Source organism: Dromaius novaehollandiae, chromosome 2 (genome assembly GCF_036370855.1).
Source record: "Dromaius novaehollandiae isolate bDroNov1 chromosome 2, bDroNov1.hap1, whole genome shotgun sequence".
Taxonomy (NCBI): domain Eukaryota; kingdom Metazoa; phylum Chordata; class Aves; order Casuariiformes; family Dromaiidae; genus Dromaius; species Dromaius novaehollandiae.
This window is the reverse complement of record NC_088099.1, coordinates 69693657-69716541: the sequence shown is the minus strand read 5'-3', so window position 1 is coordinate 69716541 and position 22885 is coordinate 69693657. Positions and strand designations below refer to the sequence as shown.

General features: G+C 39.4%; 2 protein-coding genes across 6 annotated transcripts in view; one reads left to right on the top strand and one right to left on the bottom strand.

Moving 5' to 3' along the window:
• Positions 1–22885, bottom strand: part of LOC112983031 (poly(rC)-binding protein 3-like) — a 507597-nt gene that overhangs the window by 472862 nt on the left and 11850 nt on the right. For all 5 annotated transcript variants that reach the window (XM_064506732.1, XM_064506736.1, XM_064506731.1 and 2 more), the window contains exons 2-4: positions 15375–15462; positions 11174–11286; positions 9744–9902 (exon numbers count right to left, since the gene is read on the bottom strand). The gene's annotated coding sequence lies outside the window, so the exon portion shown is untranslated. The remainder of the gene's footprint in view (positions 1–9743; positions 9903–11173; positions 11287–15374; positions 15463–22885) is intronic.
• MOCOS (molybdenum cofactor sulfurase) overlaps positions 10155–22885 on the top strand; it is a 373228-nt gene continuing 360497 nt past the window's right edge. Inside the window, exons 1-2 of the mRNA XM_026099873.2 lie at positions 10155–10290; positions 12501–12608. The gene's annotated coding sequence lies outside the window, so the exon portion shown is untranslated. The remainder of the gene's footprint in view (positions 10291–12500; positions 12609–22885) is intronic.

Sequence of the window (22885 nt, the reverse complement as noted above, 5' to 3'; positions counted from 1 at the left end):
TGTGCTACTGACAATGAGATGTGCAAGTCCTGCTATACAGAAGCCTATTATTACTCGAAACTTTCTTCTGCTTTAAGTAATGCATAATAACGCACATAGCCCTAAATGTCTGCCACATCATAAGAAAGTGCACAGTAACTGACAGCAAACAGAGCACGTCACAGCCCCCCTTTACTTCAGCCCCCACCCCAAAACTTTCCCCGACAGCACAAGCAACAGGACCAGCTTTCCAGAGCTCTGCCTCCACTTTTCCAGTCACTTCTATCCCTTCCCCAGCGAGAAAGGGTCGTGCTGAAGCCCACACCCATTCCTTTAATCCTGCACAATTCATTCTGACTGCTAAGACCGCTTAAGCCTGTTCCAGTTTCACCACACTCCTGAGATAACTTCTTGTTCCACACCTTGTCCAGCCTCAGTGGCTAGAGGCACCACCTCTCACCCCACCTCAAAGCACTGCGCCTGGCACACTGCACAGGTCCCCACCACCACCACAGCAAGTGCATTAGCATTCTTCCCAGAGGGAACAATCAGGCACCAACCATAGTAGGACTCATAGTTTAATTACGAGTACAGGCCACATGAACATGCAGTTCCCTGTCAAAAGCAGGAGTCTGTCTCTCTCAGGATTCTCAACCTGAGCAACAGAAAATGACTTCCCACACCAACACCAGCTTATCAAGAAGCCACAGAGAGCATCCTCGCACTTGGCCAATTCCCTCAAACATTTAAGGCAAAGTTATACAGATAGCTTTGATACATGCACAGAAAATGCCTAGTGAATCATAAAAATTATGGTAGGAAGAAACCTCTTGAGGCCACCCAGTCCAACCTCCAGCTCAAAACAAGGACCGTCACCAACACAAGATCATGTCAGCTGTGGCTTGATCTAGCTAACTCTAGAAAACCTCCAGGGATCTTAGAACTGAAACCCAAACACCTATTTCTGTGCACAGCCAATAAATAAATGAATAGGTAAATAAAAATGTGACAGGTGACAAAACCATTCAGAATTCAAAAAAAAGGACAACAAAATATAGAAAGCATATTAAAATACATAATAAACATAACACAATCACATTTGCAACAGCACTGCTAACATTTACAATTAGGCTGTATGATCATCAACCCAACACAACTGAAACCCAGCCCTGCAAAACGCAGCATGCCTCTAGAATGTCTAAGACCACAAGGTGTCAGGGAGAGAGCTGAGAAATGTCCAAGAACATAAAAAAAGTGATGAGGAGGAGACTGGATGGCTTAGGCATTGCAACAAGATATGTACCTCTTCACATCTGGGTCACCAGTTCAAAACCGTATGAGAATAAACACATTCCTCACTGTGCAACAAAGATGTGATAAAACAATCCTGAAATAGGGTGAGCAGCCCTTCCTTTGTTTTCGCCTACCTTCAGAAATAGTCCGCCTCATGGAATTCACTCTGGTCTGGCTACACCATAGCTTTGAGCATACACCCAGGATACCAAAGAGTTCAGTCTGGAGTTCAACTTCCTTGTATTTGTCTGGAATACAATTCTCCTGGAAACAAAAGCAACTCTATAACTCCACATCTCAATCCACAGAAATCAATCCAGATGGGAGAAGAAAAGACACCATAAGCAGGACTTCTATGTTGTCATATGGCTCCTCTTTGCAGCAAGATCCTGCATGTGCAATTCTTCTTGCGTGCTATTCTCCATTCAGATGTTCATTGCATGAGAAGCTTCAAAGATATTTTATTTGTTCATAGGTTTATCTGTAGAAGGGTAGTATGCAAATAAAACCCAGAAGCAAGCTGTTTGGTAACTAGGGATATTCTCAGAAAAATTCTGTAAGTAGCAGGTGGAGGAATATTCAATGGTGAATTGTAGATCCAGTATATAAAATCTTTTCAGAAAAAGGTGCACATAAGTTTATCTACAAAACTCCTTTAAGTCCCATTTTTTGTCTAAAACATGTTATTAATAATTTTTTGTATATACACAAGGATCTACATGTTGCATCCTGCAGAAAAATATGCAAGCCCAAATCCATGCAGCTGGAGGATCTATAGGCACCCAACAGCCAATAAAACATTACAGTGGTCACCGCAGCTTGCAGGATCCGCTCCATTCTGAAGCCTTCACAATGACTATTATCCGATGCTAGCCTTCCTCTTTGGTTCACACTGTCAATGAAAAATACCCAAATCTTCACAACAGCCTTTCTCCTAGAACCCCAGCTCTTTCACCATACAAAAGAACTGGTAGCCTCCTCTTTTCCTAGTAGGCAGATGTCTCCTCCTGATTTGGCATTACTTGGCCTCTGGGCTAACAGGCTCGTCAGAGAATATGCTTCATAAGTAGAAACTGACATTCCCACCGGGCTGAAAGGTTGACTCCTTTCAGTTAGGGTCACCAGCAGGCATGCTTGCAGGAAAGCTTGTAATGCAGCTGGTGATGCTGAACCTGTTCTGTCAATAGATCAAGGACCTTTGTTTTCAGGGAGAGAAACCCAGCTTGTTTTTAATCAATAAACAATAATTTGTCTTGTAAACAGTGTAAATAGAACAAGCTTTCAAATAACAAAGCAGAAACTAATAAAATCATGAAGCAGTGTCTTGAATGCGTTATAACATCACATAGGGTGTTCTGTTTTTTTTCACAGCATTTTAAAGTGTATTCCATTTGCTTCTGGTCAGAATTGAAGTTTTAATTACAAGACTAGCAAGTGCTGATGGTTTGAAATCTGCAAAACTATATGCTCTTCTGAATAATTTCCCAGTTAAAAAGAAAAAAAAAAACCCCTTTCAAATATATACTAAATCATCCTTAAGAAATGCTAATGTTAATCGACATAAATGAAGAACTGTCCTGAAGACGCTGAATTGTAGTGACACTTCATTTAAATCTACGAATGAAATGCTTTTCTCATCTCTTAGCTTAAGTGTTATTATGCCTGATTACATTTTCAGGGTTTTTTTCCCCTCTTTTGTTCCTCCATTGGACTGTCTGTTTTACAAACAGGTTTATGGAAAACAGTTAACATTTCCATCACGTGGACATTCAACTCACTCAATTGTGTGGAGTTCAAACATTTGGGGGATGGTTAAAATGTATATGGCTTTGCTTAGCAATGCAAACTTCCTTGATCTGCTTGAGCAAAGCCTAAGACACAATAGCGTTTTTGTTCTGTAATTTTAACGAAGACAAAAAAATTAGACATATTTAGGTCAAAGAAAAAAGAGCATGCTAAAATGCTGTAAAGCTAAAATTCAGCTGCAACAATAACAACATATCCTAATTAATTATAAACTTCATTAATACTAACTCAAAGATAATGCGCTTGCAAAATTTTTCTTTAAAATAATACTTTACTATCCCTGGTGCCTAATGCTGCAATGAAATTTCCTGTTTATCTTACCTCTCTAAACTTCTTCCTTTTCTATTTTTCACAGTAAGAAGTGAAATTATCATTGTGGTGCTGTGAAGATGTCCCATTTTCTACCAGCAACAATGAGGTTCACTTCAAACAGCAGGGCCATACTTCGAAAACTTTTAACAACTTCATGTTTCATTACTGCATTGTCAACTTGTGGTTATTTGCTGAGGCAGTCAACCAACCAAGAAATCACCGCACATGCAACTTCTGTCCTGGTAATCTCCATTTCTCCCACAGAACTTTTTCGTATTGAAAATTAGTTACTCAATGCCAAGTCCATATATTCTCTCATATAGACTCTTATGTTACATGTAACCATGCAAAGGTTGGTGAGAAAAAGAAAACTGAAAACATTTTCCTGATTTGGGGGTTTGAGATTTGTTTTGAGGGAGGGAGACAAGCTATACCAAAAAAAGAAAAGCAAAAGAAGAATAAAAACAATTGATTTTTGCTGGTGTTCAAACTTCATTGAAAATTCTATTTCTGAACCAAACCAAAGTCGGGAAAAAGTATTTATTCAGAAACTTTTTCATGGAAAATACCAGTGGTATTGCTTAAACAAGGAAAAATAAAAAGCCATTATGGGGACAGAAATGAGCACCATGCTCTGCATGATATCTCTACATCATACATCCTCTGTTCTGGTCTCCAGGTTGCCAGCAAGCGGACATGAAACAGCATGTAAAATAATAAACTGCTTGGCTTACTGCCTTTGGAGTCACTTTGGGATTAGTGCCCTGCAGTGCTCCTGCTGCCACAGGGAGGCAGCTAGAGGGACGGGAGAAAGAGCAGAACAAGGCAAGACAAGCCAGCAGCAGGGCCCTTGCTCGAGGGAAAACTGCGGGAGAACAGAGCTATTAGCAATACACGCAGTAGGATGCACTATCTTCTCTGGAACAGCTCAATAACTTTGCTATAGGGGTGCTCCTTTCTCTCTACTCCTTTCCGAGACAACAAGTGACACAAAACCAAAACTCACTACTTCTCCCCTTTATCCAAATGCACTGATTCAAGTGCCAGCCTTAGTCCAGACTGCCAGCGAAATCATAACCAGCCTAATAGGCTGGTTGTAGCATAAACTGTACCTAACTTGTAACTCCATGTACTAGCAATAGTAAATACATAGAAAATTAAATTATGCTTTAGTTAAACACACTCAGTATTTAAAGGAAAAGCAAACAGAGAATTCAAAGTTGTTCCTCCCCCTCTCACAAGATATTCTTCATACCTCCAAAGACAGATTCATGCACAAATCTCATATACGTATCTGTCCTGTAAGCTTTTTTTTTTTTTTTTTTTTTGGGGGGGGGGGAAATCAAGGACTACAGCATACTCCTAATCAGACCAGCAGACAATATTAATTTCTGGACGAATCAAAAGGCAGATGGATTTCATGTCATCTCCTACACCTAGAAAATGAAGCTTCTAGTGGTTATAGTAAAAGTATTAAATACATGAGATATGAAGGTGTAGTTATTAACTATATCGCACTGTAAGGCTTCCAAGCTTCAAAAGTGTCACTGACAAGTTAAGATTTCCCCAGAACTGCAGATGAAGGAGTGCTCTGAACAGTGAAAAGAGTCAGCAAGCAAAGAGATTAGGGACACAGCACAAGATGAAATGGCCTATGGTTAACATTCATTCATTTATTCCAGCTGATTGCTAAGGTTTCAGAGAAAGAATGGAATTAAAACTCTTAAATTGGTCAACAACTCAATCCAACAATAAGTCTTATAGAAGCTTTCTTCAAGAAAAGGACATGCTTTCTATTTTATTTAAAGCACAGGATCTTAGCAATAGCTTGACGTCAATGGACAAAACAATACGAGTCTGGGAAGAGCTTAGGTGAGAGGTTCAAACACCTATTTAACAGTCAACTTGAGTATTCCTGACAAACAGAACAATGACCACCTCTTACAATTCTTGGCTTCCATATATAATTTTCAGTTTCTCAAGAGGTGAAAAAAGGGGGGAGAAAACCAAACCAAAAATACACAAAAGTAGCAGCCCCATCTGCAAACACTTGCAGAGGGGAACACTGCATTTGCCAGGGCAGTCAGCACTGATCAACACTATTAGCTCTCTCTTCATGAAAAAGCTTAGTGAATCAGCTCATTTATCATTACACCATTCTAGCCTCTGGTCCACCTAATATATTGCTTTCCAGGATGAATCACTCAACCCAAAATACCATTTCATAGTACTCGGATCATAATTCTGCACTGTAGCAAAAGCTGATTTTTAACCAACAAATTCACCGTAGGTAACTGATGCTGTCAGTATGCCCAATAATACATTAAAAGCTCCAAAATCCAAAAAACTCTTAGAATAAACACTCTTTGATCTTTATGCTTTCTCTCAAATATCATACTTATTTGGACCTGATCTCTTGCTATGTCAATCTGCTCTATGCTGTAAAAATTCATTGGAGTCACTGAAATCTTGTCTGGTAGCACAAGAGTAATACAATAGGGAGGCATGTTGTAAAACTTCAGATGAGGTACCTGACCAGAAATTAAAACAAACTTCAATGAGAGTAAGAGCCCCAAGAGCCATATCTAACAGCCTTTCTTAAACTGACAGTGAAATCTACAGCCTCAGCATCATTATCTCTCAATTGTGCTGGTGAGCCAAACATACACTGAATGAAAGAACACAGACATGAATTATTCATAGTTGATATGGCGTTCTGATACACTCTATAACTGTTCTACTGCCTAAACACTTGGAATAATGCAAAAACATGAGGAACATATATTCTATTTCTCCTTTGGATAGAGGTTGGACATAATTCAGGACAGAATAATACATAGTCAGGTGTACAAGAAGAAAGTCACTATTGCTAAGATAAGAACGGTAACAGTAGTATGGAGGATGGAAGAGAAAGTCTATGATGCAGAAGGGTTAGTGTGGGATGGAAAATAACAACTTAAATTTACACTCATTCGAAAGACTTATCAGGATGCTGAAAATGAGAAGAATATGATCAAAAAATAAAGTTATTCAAAACAATGAATCATTTCCAAAACTTTTTTATGCCAAAATATTATTCTCATCACCACCTTTGTTCTGATAGGAACAGTCAACAGGACACATCCTTGTCAGCTACATTGACAGTTCAGAACTAGACACACAGCTTCAGTGCATCACAAACTGTGAGGTGTCTCAATTACACAGGCCTGAGCATGTAAAGGATTAACAATCTGATTAAAAGCAAAAAACAAACAAAAAAGCATCGAAAAATATCTGCACCTTCTACAGGTCCCTCAAAACATATTTAATGAGGTATTTGCTCGGTTATGCTCTGCTTTATGGTCCACATTGGCCTTTTAAGACTAAGTCAAAAGCTTAACCCCAAAGTTTCACAAGTTTTAAAGTTGCACACGCACAGTATCTCATGGTGCAAAAATCTTTACCATTCTGGAATTCACAAAAACTTTTTTTTTCAAAATGCTATGAAGTAATATCAAGAAAGATTTATAGGTAATAAGTTAAAGAAGTATGCAAATCTAGGTGGTATTTTTATTCCTATCTGCTGATTTTACCTAGCACAGCAAACTTCATGGCTCTCATGAGTCAAAAATGAAAATCAAGTGTGAAAGCACAAAATTAGATCCAACGTGAATTCGAATATTGATGACTAAGTAATGACGAAAATTTACTACTTCAAAAGATTGTGCTAATGTGCTCACAGATAAATGCTACAGTGTAAACTTAGAACTCACAATTGAAAATGATGCCTTTCTCCATCCTTTTCCCCATTCAATTCTGTTTGGTTGGTTGGTTAAGCTTGTTATCAATATTCACTTAGATTTTGTTGCACTCCTTGTAATCACACAATCCAAGCCACTCTCCTCAATATTTATTTTGAAAATGTGCTCATAATGTTGCTGTGAAATTAATGATAGTTAATATTTGATTGCTAGAACACTAAGATACAATGCTCATACAAATAATAACCTGTGACAGAAGTAGGCCTCAGGCCAATGATCACATGTGCCAAAACTCAGGGTCTGAACCATGAAAACATCTCTAGTTATTTATTAGATATTCCTGACGCACCCTCCATCCAACAAAGAAGAGGTAGCACTGCCACCATCATAATTCACTATTAAAGAGTTTTAATCATGAAACAGATAATGCGAGGAATTCGTAAAGAACTATACTATTCATCAGAAAACTCAGTGCTCAAAATGCTTAATATTAATTAGCATTTTCAGTGATCTGGATTCAGTGGATCCTAGAACGGCTTACTAAAGTGCCTTACTTGATTGAAGTACATGTACTAGCTGTTTAGTCTAAAAATGTGTCTTCACTTTAAATGAAACCAATTTGTAAGGAGAAAGAAAACACTTACCATTTAATGCCATTTAAGACATCCATTGACTTTGCTAATATCTGTATTCAAAGACACACAGGTTTCAGATTAGCCACACTAGATCCCAAACCAGTTTATTTCTGCTTTATATGTAAACAGGATTTTGTGGAGACAGACTGGAAGAGTAGGACTTGCACAAGAACAGATAATCTCTGGGGTTTTCACTGTTCAAAATTTTAGAATGCTTCTCACATCATCTGAAAGCTTTCAATTGCAGCCATAATTTCTGAAGACCAGCAGCCTTGATTTAGCCTTGAACCTGACTGAGGAACACTAACTAGACTTATGCCAGAGACAAACACCATGGTATGCTGCTCAAGTTCATACAACACTTTATCTCTATAACCTAGGGAAAGACATAAGCTATATACCTAAGAGACTAGTCAGTTATACACAAAACGTGAAGGAACAGCAAAGAGTGAAAGCCACACAATTAAAACTTAAAGGGCACTGTCAAAAGCTCCGCCATCTGGGCTTCTTGCCTATGCATTGATCATCACAAAGCAGAGAGATCAACTGGGGGGTGGGGGTCGGGGGAAAGGGTTGTTGTTATTTTGTTTTGTTTTTTTTCTTCCTGTCAGTTCACTGTAGAGGCTCTGCTATCAGAATGGTTTGCAGGATTAGGAAAGAGAACTGGAGAATCATCTCAGAAGCAAGGAGATTTCAGAAACTTTCTTGAGGAAAAACAGATGACTGCAAAGAAGTCACATTTTCCCAGCATCTGCAGATATGAAGCTAGAAAGGAGGTAAATCACATGAACTCTGACTTTTTTTTTCCAACTCTTTTTGTTCTGGCATTACATATTGATGTTCAAAGAGAGCTCTGTGAGAGCTGAAAAGGGTGACTGGCCAAGAACAGTTTGTTGATTTAATAGCTTACAGGAACAACTTCCACAAAAATGCAATGGATTGCTAAAGTTGCATCCTATAGGAAAGCATCTGCCTTCCAATAGCTTTCTTGGGTGTTATTTCTACAAAATCAGTCTGTGGGTCATGCTTTCATAAGACGCAAGATCTCAGCTTAGCTGCTTACTTTGCTGACTTTTCATGAAAAGTTAAGCACCAAAGTGAGCCCTGACCTTAGTCGGTGTCGCATTCGGAGGCTCTAGGTCTTAAGCTCTTTCAAAAAACCGACCGTATGTACTTAAACCCTGCAGGGCACACACACAAAAGACAAACTATCTGTTGACGACCTGCTCCAAATTCAAGCCTACTGACTACCAGCGTGGCAAAAGGAATGGAAGAAAAAACTACTAAAACAACAAATCCCTCCTGTCCCTCCCCACTTGGAAAAAAATCACAGTTTTGCATCACACGCCCTATTTTATCCAGACTGCTCACATAAAGTGCAGACTTACTCCCAGAAGTGATTTCATTGAGAAAGGGTTGCAGCTGATCAACATTTAAGGGAAGAGATTAACACCCTGAAGAGCAGCTGCTCCAGATGACCAATCTTGTCTTCCTCTGCATACTTTTGCTCACACGATTAATAAGGTTTTATAAAAAATGATAAGACTACTCCATGGTGGCTGGTGATCATCAGATTACCATACCCCAAGAGTATTTCAAAGCCAAGGCATTCTGGTCTTTTTGCATAATTCGAACAGCATATCCATGTGCTAATAGGGCAGGATATCGACTTGAAGTTCTTCATTAATTTCTCTAGGACTGAACAGCTATTTGGAAAGCATACACAAAATCCGACTCAGGCTACCGTATCAGATATTTCACCTTTTACAGTTGCTATATATCTCATCTCTTTAGACGACTGCAAGCGGGTCAAAAGTGTTTTCGCGCTCCTAAAAAAGAAACAAAAACACACGCACCTTTCCAAAAAGTCGGAGCTCACCGTCCACAAACACTGGGCACGCAGGGGAGAGGCGCGCGACGCTTCTGAGTTCCTAGAAAACTATAAGGCTAAGCCCAAAGCACGTTTCAGAAATCTTACCTTGCTGCGACAAAACCTGTGGCTCCTGCAGGATCAGGATGAAGCCGCGGCCAGGACGCTGCCCTAGCCCTAGGGAAAGGCCACAGCAGCCTACACTGCTACGGCACGGCCTCGCCTCGCCTTGCGTCCAGCCGGGCGGTTTTACTTGTTTATTTGTTCCTGCCACGAAAGCAAAAAAGCCTCAGGACCGTGGCGTCGTCCCCCCAGGGCAAGTCCCTCCATTATCATTCCCCTCCCCCCGCGCCGGCCTCTCCCCTGTTGCCCAGCCACAGTCTCATTCACTACATTAGCAATAATAATAACAAAAATAACAATAAACGACCTCTCCTCACAGGCGAACACCACAGAGACGCCTAAGTCAAAGAGCCTGCCAGCACCTTCGCGCCCCCGCCTCCCCCACGCGGCGAGGGCGCGCAGGCCGTCTCCGAGGCGCGGCGCTGCCGCCTCCTCAGCGATGACATGGCCGCTCGCGGCGCACTCAGCGGCGGCATGGCGGCGGGCGCTCGCCCTCCGGCCGCGCAGCGCAGTGTGTTTAGCCGCACGAGAGGTAAGTGCAGTGGGTCGCCGCAGCGAGCTCCGACATCCCGGCATTTGTCGGAGGCCGAGGTAACAGAGGGCCACCGAGAGCTCCGGTTTCCTTCTTTCTCCCCGAGAAACGGTTTTGCTGCCACCGAGCCTTTTAGCAAAATTCGGCCTGGATTCACTACATAAGCTTGTCTTTTATGGTCTGTGTGGGAAAAATCTATTTAAAAATTGTTTCAAATTTTAAAAAATAACATTTTAAAATTAACAGTTCTAATGTTTGTTTCTGAGTTGTTTTTGTTTGTAAATGTAGCTGGATTTTTTTGAGAAAGATTAAAAACCAAAACACCAGATAAGCAAAATTTTCAAGGTTAAATTAAATATTGGAGTGGATGTTTTATATTCTTTTATAGGTTTTCATTTTTGAAAAGAAAAGTCCTTTTATGAGGAACCAGAATTTTCTCATTCTCTGGGTTCACTCAGTGCATTGAAAAATCAATTGCTTGCATAGTTCTCCCTGCAAAGCTGTCTACAAAGTTTCTAATGTAAAGTATTGCTTTTAGCTAGTTGTTAGAACATCAGGAGGGATAATTAAGTATAAATCTGAATGAATACAGCTTAAAGTGAGATATTCTCAGACTGTGGCTGGTCAGTGAATACAGGTAAGTCGGTGATTCCCCCTCACCGGTAGAGCCTCAAAACAAATCCTCCTGCAACATCTGTTCAAATGTTCCTGTTGATTTTATTGGTTGTGGCCTTCTGGGTCGAGTGGCTTCTGTCTCCTTGCATGGCTTTCTACTCAAAGTCCATTTGCATTAAAGTCAGTGGCAACGTATTCATTGCCTTCAGAAGAGCACACAAAATGAGCTCAAAGACGATCTTCTGGAGAGGTTTCACTCTTTACTTACTGGGTGATCAGCTGCTGAAGACAGTTGTCCGGAGGACTGTAGCATCGCACTTAGAACATACCCGTCTTCTCTCAGAGACAGGGGAATGGAAGCACTGGTTCAGAAGCATAAACCTATTTTAGGAAAATTGGTTTTAGGGGAAATGCAGCTTCAGTTAGCCCCGCGAAAATGTGATCATATAGCAAATACAGCTTCCAAAAGGAAGTGGTGTAAGATCGTTATGGTCTCTAGGGGCACCTACAAAATGCCTTATCATTCTGAGATATTGAAGGGCTATCCTTGTCCACATCATATTTCATCATGTTTCTTCAACTGCCAATATCATTTGGCTCTGATGCAGCAGCTCTCAGTCTTACATGGGTGGTTTTCAACAATTTTATTTTTATATACCCCAATGATTTTCTGCTAAATGCACGGATCCCTGTATAACAACAGCAAAAAATCTGTCAAAGGGTTGCTATACTTAATTACCATTCAGAGACCCCCTAGGGGTCTGCAGATGCCTTGGGGTCTGTCAGACCATAGCTGAAAACCACTGTGAACCATGTAACAATTATTATTTATGTTTCCATATGAATGTTACTTTCATCTTTGCAGTACAAAACAAAACTTCATTTATTCTCCTAGAATGCAGAATAACTCAACCTATTTAATAACTGAAGGGCCCCCAGTAAGTTCCCAGCTTCCTCCGTTGACTAATAGATGTGCTTAAGGCAGCTGTCCAAGAGCTTAAAGAGGACAAATACATGATATTTAGCATCAAGAGTTGGCCAAAGAGGCTTCCTATTGTAAGTTGTATATCTTGCCGACGCTGTGGGAGTTTGGTGCCTAAATACCTTTTTAGAATTTTGTTCTCATATATATCTTTTTAGGTCAGTCAAAATGTGCAAAGATCTGCATTTCTCACATGGATCACATTCAACATAGATTCCTACTGGGATTTATGCAGGCTTTACATTAATGAAAATAAGCAGTTTATTTTGTATTGGAAGGCCACAAATTAATCAAGAATATTGATGGTAGGACTTAAGTCTCCCAGCGAACTGGCTGCTGGACCTCATGGCACATCCTTTGTGAAAACAGTGCTAGGAACTCTGCTTTTACCTGGGACGAACACAGAGCAAGAGCAAGGGTATGAAAAGGTAGCCTTAAGCATCAGCATTCTAGGTCTCAAGTTATTCCCACGTGAGGTTTTATGTTTGGTTTGTTTGGGGTTTTTGCATTTTGGTGTTTTTTACATTTTTACATTTAGAATGATAGTTTTGTTCTTAGAAAGTGATTGAAGCACTCTCTTTTTCTAAGTGTTTTCTCTCCCTAATTCCCTCAGATGCTGAACACATAGCAGAAAATGGATGCTGAACAGCATAAAGCAAAGACTCCAGGAAAAGGAAAATCAGGGGTGCATAAGTGCTAAGATTTCAACTAAACTTCATCAGTAAGTCCACTTTATTTATGTATTTTTGGTTAGACATTTAATGCTAAATATTATTCTAAGATGAGAATGAGAAACTACACTCACTTATACCGCAGCAAGGCAAACCTTGCCCAGTGTTTGTCAGCTCAATAAGTATTTTGCTGTGGAACTAACAATATGTGCTTTGGAGTACTAATGTGCTCTCTCAGTTGTTTTTCTTACTACTAGCTCTGTTGACAGTAAGATTTGTGTAGTGCTGCTGTACCCCAAAGGTCATTATTCAAAACATTTTTACACAGCCCCTACCTTCAAAAATAGAAAGTTATCTCAAATAATACATGAAGAGGCAGTTTCCTTGCTAGCAATTGTGCCATAAATAAAAGACAATTAAAAAGTTAAAGATAAATAAATTGTGGAAGTAGTCTTTATCTACAATTGTTTTTTCTCTATAGTCACACAAGTATTTGTAATAAAAAAGCATCACAGTAAGGTTACCCAGGCTAACAGCACTTCTCACATATGAACCCCTTGGCTTCTTGAAGGATTAATCACCAGAAATAATGCAAACAGAAATGTAGACTCCTAGCTTCAGTATTTATACAGCTACGATTACATTATTTAAACACAGATTAGATTGGCAATTAGTGTAAATTGCAACCCTAGATTTCTTGCACTCGTAGGAATTTGGCAGGAATTTGGGTTGGGAGAGGCTTAAAGGATTAGGAAGATAGTTATGGAGAGGCAGTACTCTTGCCTTCATTGAGAGGGGTAGCAAATTGCTGCCACCTTGTAGTGAAGTGTCATCCTTTCAGTCACCAAAGAAATTGCAGTACTTTAGACCATAAAGGAGCTGTGAAAAGTCTAGCTTTCTTTATGTCCATGTGCAATCCAAAGGGAAAAATGTAATACCCAAATTCTGACTAAACAAATAGCATAGCAAGGACATTCGCTCCTAGCTCTGGACTAAGAGGCAGATAAAACTGCCACCACTGCATCTGTGAAGACTTGCTTGGACAAATAGTGTTGGACTGCTGCCCCAAACAAAGCCTGAAGTAGAGTCACTGTGGGTGAATGTGAAAAAGGAGGGCATGAAAGGCTGGCAGAGGAAGAAAAGAGATTGGAGCAGCAAATGCCCTGCTGCATGGATTCAAAAATAAGTGTGGAAGGAACAAAAGAAAAAAAGCAGTGACTCTGAGCAGGGTCTCTTGCATCCCTCCTTGCAAGTCTGAAAACCTGGGATTCATTACAACAAAAAAAGCCTTTGCACAGCAAACTGTGAATCTGCATTCTCAATGTAAGCAGTGCTCTTGAAGTGACTGGAGGACTCTGTGGAAAAGCTTCCGGTGCTGATAGGATGGACAAACTTGCTTGGCTTGGAGCACTTTGCAAGGCTGAAAGTGGTAGGAGGAGGACTAATGCGGACACATGAATATTTGTTTCCCTTTTACTTCTCCCTCTTGCATTGCTCTTTTCTGCCTTTGTCAAACTCGTGATATTTCTGACAAAAGCACAAAATATTACCAGGTTATGTGAATTACTGTGTTTGCTGTCCCCCAGTTTCTTTCCAAAGCCTTTTAGGAAAACTCAGTTCAATGAAGATGATCCATTTTCTTGATTTGTTTGCATACACTACCAATGGTAGAGTACACTACCACTACAAGTCATCATGTCTGAGGTAGAGAATACCTACTCAGAATAGCTGAAATGTTGCTACCTAGTTATATCATAGGGCCTGTGGTACTCATCAGCTTTATTTCTGTGTTTATGGATGTAATTGATTTAAATGTTTATGAAGGGACTATACCAGCCGTTCTGTCAGTCCAAGATGCCATCTAACCCATTGTAGCTTTAGAAATGTTGCCACTTCTACAGCCCAAGGTTTTATGCAGCTACAGCTTGAACCAACAGCCATCATCCATCATTAAAATGTACTAGCATCCTTCATGAGGATTAGGACCTGTAGGAATTGGTGCCAGTCAAAATAGAAGTATACACAGGGTGATCTTCAACCTCTTTATCTCATTATCTCTCATCCCAACCTCTTTGAAAGAAGAGAAGAACTTCTGGTAAATCAGAGACGGTTTACCACACCTTATTAAGAATTGTTGCTTAAGGAGGACTGAGCTACACAATATCTAGAAGAAAAAGGAAAAAAAGTACACTCTCAAAATTAAAACAATGAGCTCCCTATCTTGTGAGCCAAGGAAATCTGTTGATCAGAAACTTCTCCTGGTACCAAATAGCATTGGGTAGAACTGCATACTTAAAATATGCAGACCTGCAAATTCAATCCCCCTCCAGCTTTGACTTGATTTTTTTCAGTCCTAATCAAGCATATATTTGGGACAGTAGCAGTTTCCCTGATTGATGAAGCTGAAGATTTGGTTCACTGGTTTCAGGATGAATTGATGTAGGCTGAGCAACGCTCAGCAGCCTGCAAAACTGAGCTTTTGGAGAAGTGCTGAAATACACACGAGAGAGACTGATTTTTCACATTGTCAAGCATCCTCTCTCTAATCTTTGCAAGCCTGAGGCTGTTCTCATTCTTCTTACAAAAGTGTTTTGCAACTGACTTAAGTTCTAAAGTCAGGTTCAAAAGAATAGGAACAAGGGTTGATCACCAAGTCGCAAACTTGGATTCTAGGAATCAAATCCCACAGTTTGAGCTTGAGGTTCGAAGTGCAGAATTTCCATGGATAATTAGCTTCAAGGCCTCATAATGAAAGCCACCTTCACTGAATCAAAGCATGGGGCCCTTTCAACTTCTAACTTATCCTCTATTCTTACCTCCTCACATGCTGAAGACGAATCTGAAGCTGAGTGGGCCCTACAAAATCCAGTGCTTCTTGATGAGCACGTAATACCTGTGTTCAATCTACAACAAAAGAATTGTTTGAGTAAATTGCTATAGGAGATGCATCAAGAATAGCTATACATATCTAACAGTAGAATCAACTGCTTTGATGACTGTAATTTGAATCCATGTTCAAATTATGAGTAACTTCATCATAAGCAGTCATCTGTGGTCATTATTAAGGCTGGCACTGTTAAGTAACAAAGCATGTCACATCTAATGCCAGAATATCCCAAACAGACTGCCATTAGCAGCTTGGGATTAAATGGTCACTTTATGAAACAAGCATACAACTTTTAGCAAACTATAGTATTTTATTTCCTTAAAACCATTTACTCCACAAAAATGCTGTCACCTTTAAGTTAACTGACAAAGCCAATGAGGTACAAAATCAATATTTATACACTGAATCTGAAAAATAAAGGGTTTCTGGTATGCTGAGCAGCTGAATATAGGTCCTTTTTATAAACAGTTCCTATTGAAAAAATGACAGCTTTGTCACAATTCACAGTAGGAAGGGGGAAAGGTAAGATACATTTTTGTGGCAGAGAAATGTAGTCCTGCTTTGAAGAATTCATGTCAAGAGAGATCCTCTTCTGAACTTGCTCTAACTGAGCCATTTAAAATATTTCTGTGCAGCAAGCAGACCTTGTGGTGGAAAACGTTAAAACGTTCAAAATGGTGAAACAAATCAGAGGATTTCAACACTGAACTTACCCACACAGTCAGAAACCTCAAAGCTTGTGTGTGTTAGCTGTTAGGGTGAACTCTGAAGCAAGTATGCCAGCTAAACTAAATTACACTGAATGACAGTATCATAGTAATGCTATGTATGTTATCCCAGTGGTTTAAATTTCAGTAAAAAGGAAAACCAATATTACTTTAAAGTTTACAGATGAGATTAGGCAGAAACAGATGACACTAGCAGACTACAATGAGTCATAACAAAATCCTAGTAAATCTGTCTGTGAGAGGTTCTGCAATGAAAATCAAAACCACAGAAGAGTTAACTACCTTGGGGTCTGAACAAGGAAATCAAAACCTCTGAATTTCTACATGGAATATACAAGTACATTTCCATACAATATCCTTGTACAGAAATAAATAAAATGCATCACTGCCTGTACACATATGTGCATTTCTGAAGCTTGAGTTTAATGAAATCTGTGAGCATCTAGGCAAATAGCAGATTGAATAAATCTCAGTTATAACTGAGCAATTACCAAATACTAGCCTAGATTATTCCTCCTCATAATAAAGCTCACAAGAAAGAGCTCGGGAAAATGAATCCTCCATAAGCATCTGTGTGAGGTACTCTTCCTCTTTTAGTCCCTGATTCATATAAAATTGTTAGCACAACCTGCCATCTTGGCAGCAGAAAATATGCCTGAAGTATTAGAGGGAATCTCTGGGAGCCCAGCACCTTCAAACTGTCAGGCAACTACACGCTTTCCCTCTTTTCCAAATTGCTGATGGATGAGAAGGGGTGCCTACGAACCAGCTACTGTAGCATCCTTGCAGAGTTACTTGTCAACAATTTTTTGTTTTCCTTCAGCCAACCTTCAGTTCATGTGACATGAAAAAATAATTCTAACTGGTTTGCTTAATGAGTGCTGTGTGCTTTTCCTGTAAGAACACTGCATCACTTCCAGGCTCCTACAAGCTAATTTTCATACATCCATCCGTATGTGTATATATATAGATATAAAACAGCTTAATGAAGGATCTGAGTTCTGTAAACCTCTGCTACCTACAGGCATATAGATCTGTTAGACTCAAGATATTTAGTGATCTTTTTTCCTTATTATTCTGAATTACTCTACTTCACTCAGCTCTCTGCTGCAGGTACAGCGAAGATCCTTCACTCAAGAGAAGAGGTAACAGACACCTTCCCTTCAGCCCAGCCACAATGTGTTTTGTGCACCCAAGGCACCTTCAGTGTCTACTAACAAGTGACCAAAAATAGTGTAGGTTGACTTTTGGCTGCTTATTGTTTTCCTTATGTGGTGCTATGGCACAAGGACTAGACAAGGATGCTGGCTGAACATTTTGTATTAGAAATTTATTTTGACAGAAAAATACTTTTGTGATAATACTCCCTGTTCATGTCCACCTGCCCTTTTCACCCCACTCCCCCACAAATATTTGCTTCCCATGAAAAAGTCTGCCAGAAAAGCTTTTCAGATGTTAGTCGGAACTGAAACATTTGCACTTGCAAGTAACAGCATCTCTTGCATGTGGTTTGAAATGCATATACTGCCATTCCTTTCTCCTGGCTTGACTACATCTCCCATGATGCATGCTGGCCATTGGATTCCCATGATCCACTAAAAAAGGGATGAGATTTATGAGAGGCAATACTGCTTGGTCAGGGAGTTGAGTTCATAGAAAAACATAAGGCTCCTGAGCTTCAGGCCATATAAGGTACTAAGGAAAGAACTCCAAACCAGCACATTTTTAGGTTTTAGCCACATTTGCACTTTTTGGCTGTCAGGAAAACTTTTTTTTGTCAGTTGCTTTTTGAAGAGTGATCACTTTTGAAACGGGGGAAGAAACCATTCGGCCCTTCTGGACAAATTCCCCTTGAACATAAGGAGAACTGGCTCCTGATGGTCTTGTGCCATTGTCTGGGAACTTGAGAAGGATAGAAAAGAAATTGCCTGTACATATGTTCTTCTGTGCTGAGCAGGCAAGCAGGACAAATCAGAAAGGAATTACAAAGTGTAACAAATACATGTTATTGAAGATGGAATATAATTCTGTAATTAATTCAATTTCACTTGTGTATCAGGAGTGATTTAGAAAAAAGTCGTGCTGTATGACTAATACGAATAAGCTTGTAAAGTACTAGTACATTCAAAATAATGCTCTTCATTCTTTCTAATGTTCTTTTGAACAGTGAAATCATTGGTGAAACTTGAGCACCAGTAACAATGTGAATAACATACATGTCAAAAATTAGTCCACCAATGAACATACCATACTGCTTAAAAGCTAATGACCCATAGAAATTTCTGAGAAGCAGAATCATTTAGAAGGATAAGAAGGGAATTTTATATAGTATTCCCTTATGAGATCCTCTCTGGAACCATATATTTCAGTTTAGTGGAAATTAAACTTAAAAAATCCTCAATACTCATAATTAGAACACTTTAACTATGCCTTACAGGGAAAATTAGCTTCAACACCAGGTGATCTAAAGTCTGTCATCATTATAATCAGATTTTTTTGATTTTTTGATGTTTGCTGCTGGAGGAACAAATAAATGACAACAATCTGCAGTTTCTTCTCTTCCCTCCTCTTCTACTTCCCCAGACATCTTGGCACAAAAACACTTTTTTTCATTATTTAGAAAACTTCTGACATTTCATGCAAATAAGAGAAAGATGTTATGCTATTTATCCACAAGTTTATTAATGTATACATGTTCTAGCTGCCATTCCAGTATCACCATCTGTGTCCTTTGAAGAAGGTATGTATTTGAATAGCCTCGCTGACCATAGAATTAATGACAAACTACTTAAGTACTTGTATTAACTAAGGCCTAAAGCTGGAAAAGAAGGAAATTCAAATCCAACTGTACATCAGGCAGGATGCTCTGTAAACACAAGGTGTCCCTCAGGATCATACTGGTCTACCCTTTCTGACTCTTTGTAAAGATAATGGTAAGGGACCTGTTAAACTGGGGCCAAAAGCAATTGTTGTAGGACTAAAATTAAAAGCATTTCATCTAAAATGGGAGTGCATAGCCTTTGAAAAAGAGATACTCAGAAGCATTCCTTCACATCAGTTTACTTCATTTCTCCAATTTCTGTATCTGATTTTGCTTTTTATAAACATTTCATTAGTGTATCTGAAGAGCTGCTTCGCCCCTTCACTGTAGTGTAATACCATAGTATAAGCATGTAATTTGACACATAAAATAAAGTTGTATCTTCCACAGCACTTGTATTTCCTTTTACAACATTTATGTACTCTCTGAAATGTTCTGATTGGGTGGTAACAGGGAATTTCATGTGGCTGAGCGTTGACCCACTTAACTTTCTCTGAGGCATAAGCATTTTAAGGATAATTCCTTTCCTTTTCTTTAAATCAAATTCCACTTTGTTTTATTTTCAGGGGCTTTAAAGTGCCCTGTACTAGAATTATTTATTAACAAAAATCAGGTTTAAAGACAACAAGACCTAGCTGTCTATTTTCTCCTCCCTACCAAGCCTACACTCTTTCTCCAGAAAGCTATAATGAATTAGAGTTCCATGACAACAAACTGTTCTTGAGTGTTTAAAAACAGGTATTTGTCGAAACTGATCTTTTCTCAAGAAGTATTCAGTGAACTGGCAATTTAAAATCAGCAAGCAAGCCAAACCCACTCTTACTGGGACATTTCTAATTCTACTCATAAGCACAGCTATTTATTTTAACTGCAGCCAGATTTCTGTTAAAGTGGATGACTTACAACTACAGTAGAAAAAAAGCCTGTTTTTCAAAGGCTATGCACTTCCATTTTAGATGAAATGCTCTTAATTTTAGTCCTACTACAATTGCTTTTGGCCCCAGCTTAACAGGTTTCCACAACAGAATGTGTGGCTATCATTGGACTACCAAAACTACTTTTATGCTATTACTCCTGATTTACTGCTCCTGTAAAAGAACATAAATTGAAGGCCTAGCTAGAATAAAGGGACACATCACCGCAGAGCCACAATTGCTTGCTTATTCTGCGTTGTTGGAGTGGCTTAAGGGCCTGTTAGCAACCTTCTGTAGAACAGAGCCGCAGTGCTCTTTTGCACCATGGACCAACGCGCTGTTAGGCCCTAGGTGTAGGATACAACAGTGGCATTTCTGACTAGGCGGCCCAGTCGGTTAAGACCAATACAGTACTCTATGTATAAAACTCAGTGAAATGGCACCTGAGTGTTTCAGCAGAAACGGAAGGGTTAAATGGAAATCTTGTATAAATCACATTTTGCAAGAATCATTCTGTTACAACAGATTGTGCAGCACTATTTTTTCCCACTCTTTCTGATACAAGCACCCTAGGCAAACTTTCTAATTAGAGCAGCAGATGTATGCAGTGCCATGTCTCTGTGAAGTTATTATCCCCAAACCAAATTTTGTCACTAGCAGCCAATAATTCGTTTGTCTATGAAGGGCTTGAAGTGGCCATATCAATTATTTAAAAACATACCAAGAAGAGGAATCCATTTAAAATCTTCTGGGAAGACCAGATATAAAACAGCGCATGTTCAGATTTCATTCACAATATTGTCTTTTTAAAAATACAATATTACTAATTAAGGCTTAGTGCATTAGGCCATTAGAACTTGAGTGATTCATGACAGCATAACGATCTTGCTTATCATTTGTGCTTTAATTTATGGGGTACTAAGAAAAACAAAGGGGAAAAAAACCAAGCAATTTGCAAAACTGAAACTCATCCAAAAATGGCTTGCAGTAATTTCTCCTGAAAAGTTATTTCACTGTGTGTAAGTGCTATGCTGGTAAGAAAATGCTTCCTATCAATAATTAAAGTATAATGAAAGCTTCATATGTCAGAAGACACCCTCAAAACAGAGCTACAAAGAAGAACATTGTCTTTCATTCAGACCTACCCCATTTTAAATCTCACAAAGGAAGCATTTTAAATAAACTATTTAGTGAAATACAGGACTATCCAAAACACAGCAGAAGCTGTAACAACAATGAAAATTAACACAATACTAGCAAATTTAACAGCAGAAGAGAGAGAGACACAAAGTGCCAAGTATCCCTAAATACCAAATGTAGCCATGAAAGTTGTGGATAGTTACCACATGGCAAGATTACGCACAGAAGTATTGCAGAGAGGACACTGAAGAAGCCTAGCTTCCTACAAATTTGTGTTGGTATCAAGTGTCTTAATTGTCTAAAAAAGTCCAACCACTGACTGAAGATTTTCCTATGGTTGGAGTACTTCAAAGGCCTGCCTGCTGCCCATCAAGGGCAATCAGCATTCTGTCCCTTGGGAAGTAGCTAAGAGTCCTTCTCATCTGTCCAGGCACATATTTGGATAAAACTTCTAGAGACTAGATTGTCTTTTGAGCCCTATGACAAATGTGGCTCATACTGGCAATTGGATGGAAAAGATATTGGTGACAACAGAGGAGGAAGGAAAGAAGCAGACTGACACAGAATAATCACATAAGACTTTCAGAAAAACAGTCTAAAAAGAGGAGCAGTTCTGCACACTGATTTAAACTATCCACATCTAATAACCACAAAGACAGAAGGTGAGCAGGATTTTTAGACAGGTCCTTGGCATATATTCCTCTCAATTATTGACAGAAGTGAGGGATTAAAACATGTTAAGAGTGGAATTTTTTCAAGAGGCCTAAATTTTCAGCCAGCTGATCCCATTGCTTCCTCAGTGGTCATTAAGAAGAAAGCTGTCAGCTGTGGAAACTCTGCTGTCCTCATACTATGTGAAAGAACTTATGCTAGCAAGCCAGTAGGCTGTCTGTGCTCAGGATTTCCAGGCTGGCCTTCAGTGACTTCCATCAGGAGGAAACACCACTGCCAGGGAGGCACCTCCACTATGACTGTGCTCCTCAGAAAATTTGCAAGCCAGTGTAGGAGTTATATCTAACACAATGAATCAAAATGTTAAGCAGGCTAAGTGAAGGAAAATTAACCCCTGAAACGCATAGGTGGGTCTGAACAAGGTTACCGTGAGCAAACTGAAGTCAGACAATTTGAAGATAAGTCCATCCCATTGCCAAAGCACTTGTTAGAAACACTGTCACAATGTAAATGCTGTATGATTTTGAAGGTATGTTAGGTTTGGTGTGGAGCCAGTGATTATGCGATTGAGGAGATCCCCATTTTAAAAATAGCTGAAGTCACTGTAGCCTGATGAAGGAATGAGAATTTATGATGTCTTTAACTAAACATTTTTCACAGTTTCTATTTAAAATGATTTAATATTACAGAGCTACTCACCTATGTGGATCATGTGGCATTGAGGTGATGATTAAAACACTTATCTGTTTTGCCAGGATCATTATATGTGTTTACATGTATAAAAACTCTAGTCTGTGGCAAGAAACACTAAATTTGGGGCAAACTCTCAGCATTGGTCAGTCTCCCTAGCTGTGGCTATCTGGTGGAAAAAGGTCAGACTGCTCTCTCCTACATCCAAAGTCCATAATCCAGGAGAAGATAATGGAGAAAGGAGCTCCAGCAGCCCTCTTGAAATTTCTCCCTCAGTGTCCTGCTGTGAGAATAAGAGTTCACCATGTCACTTTCTTCTACTGCTGCACCTTTACTCTTTGATCTCTTGATCTTCCTGTAGAGCCACTGCCTATTATCTTCTGCAGCTTCAGCTACTCAAACTTGCAATGTTCCTTCCTTCTCTACATCTTCCCGTGCACATAATCAGTCTGCAACTACAATTAGTATTAAAAAA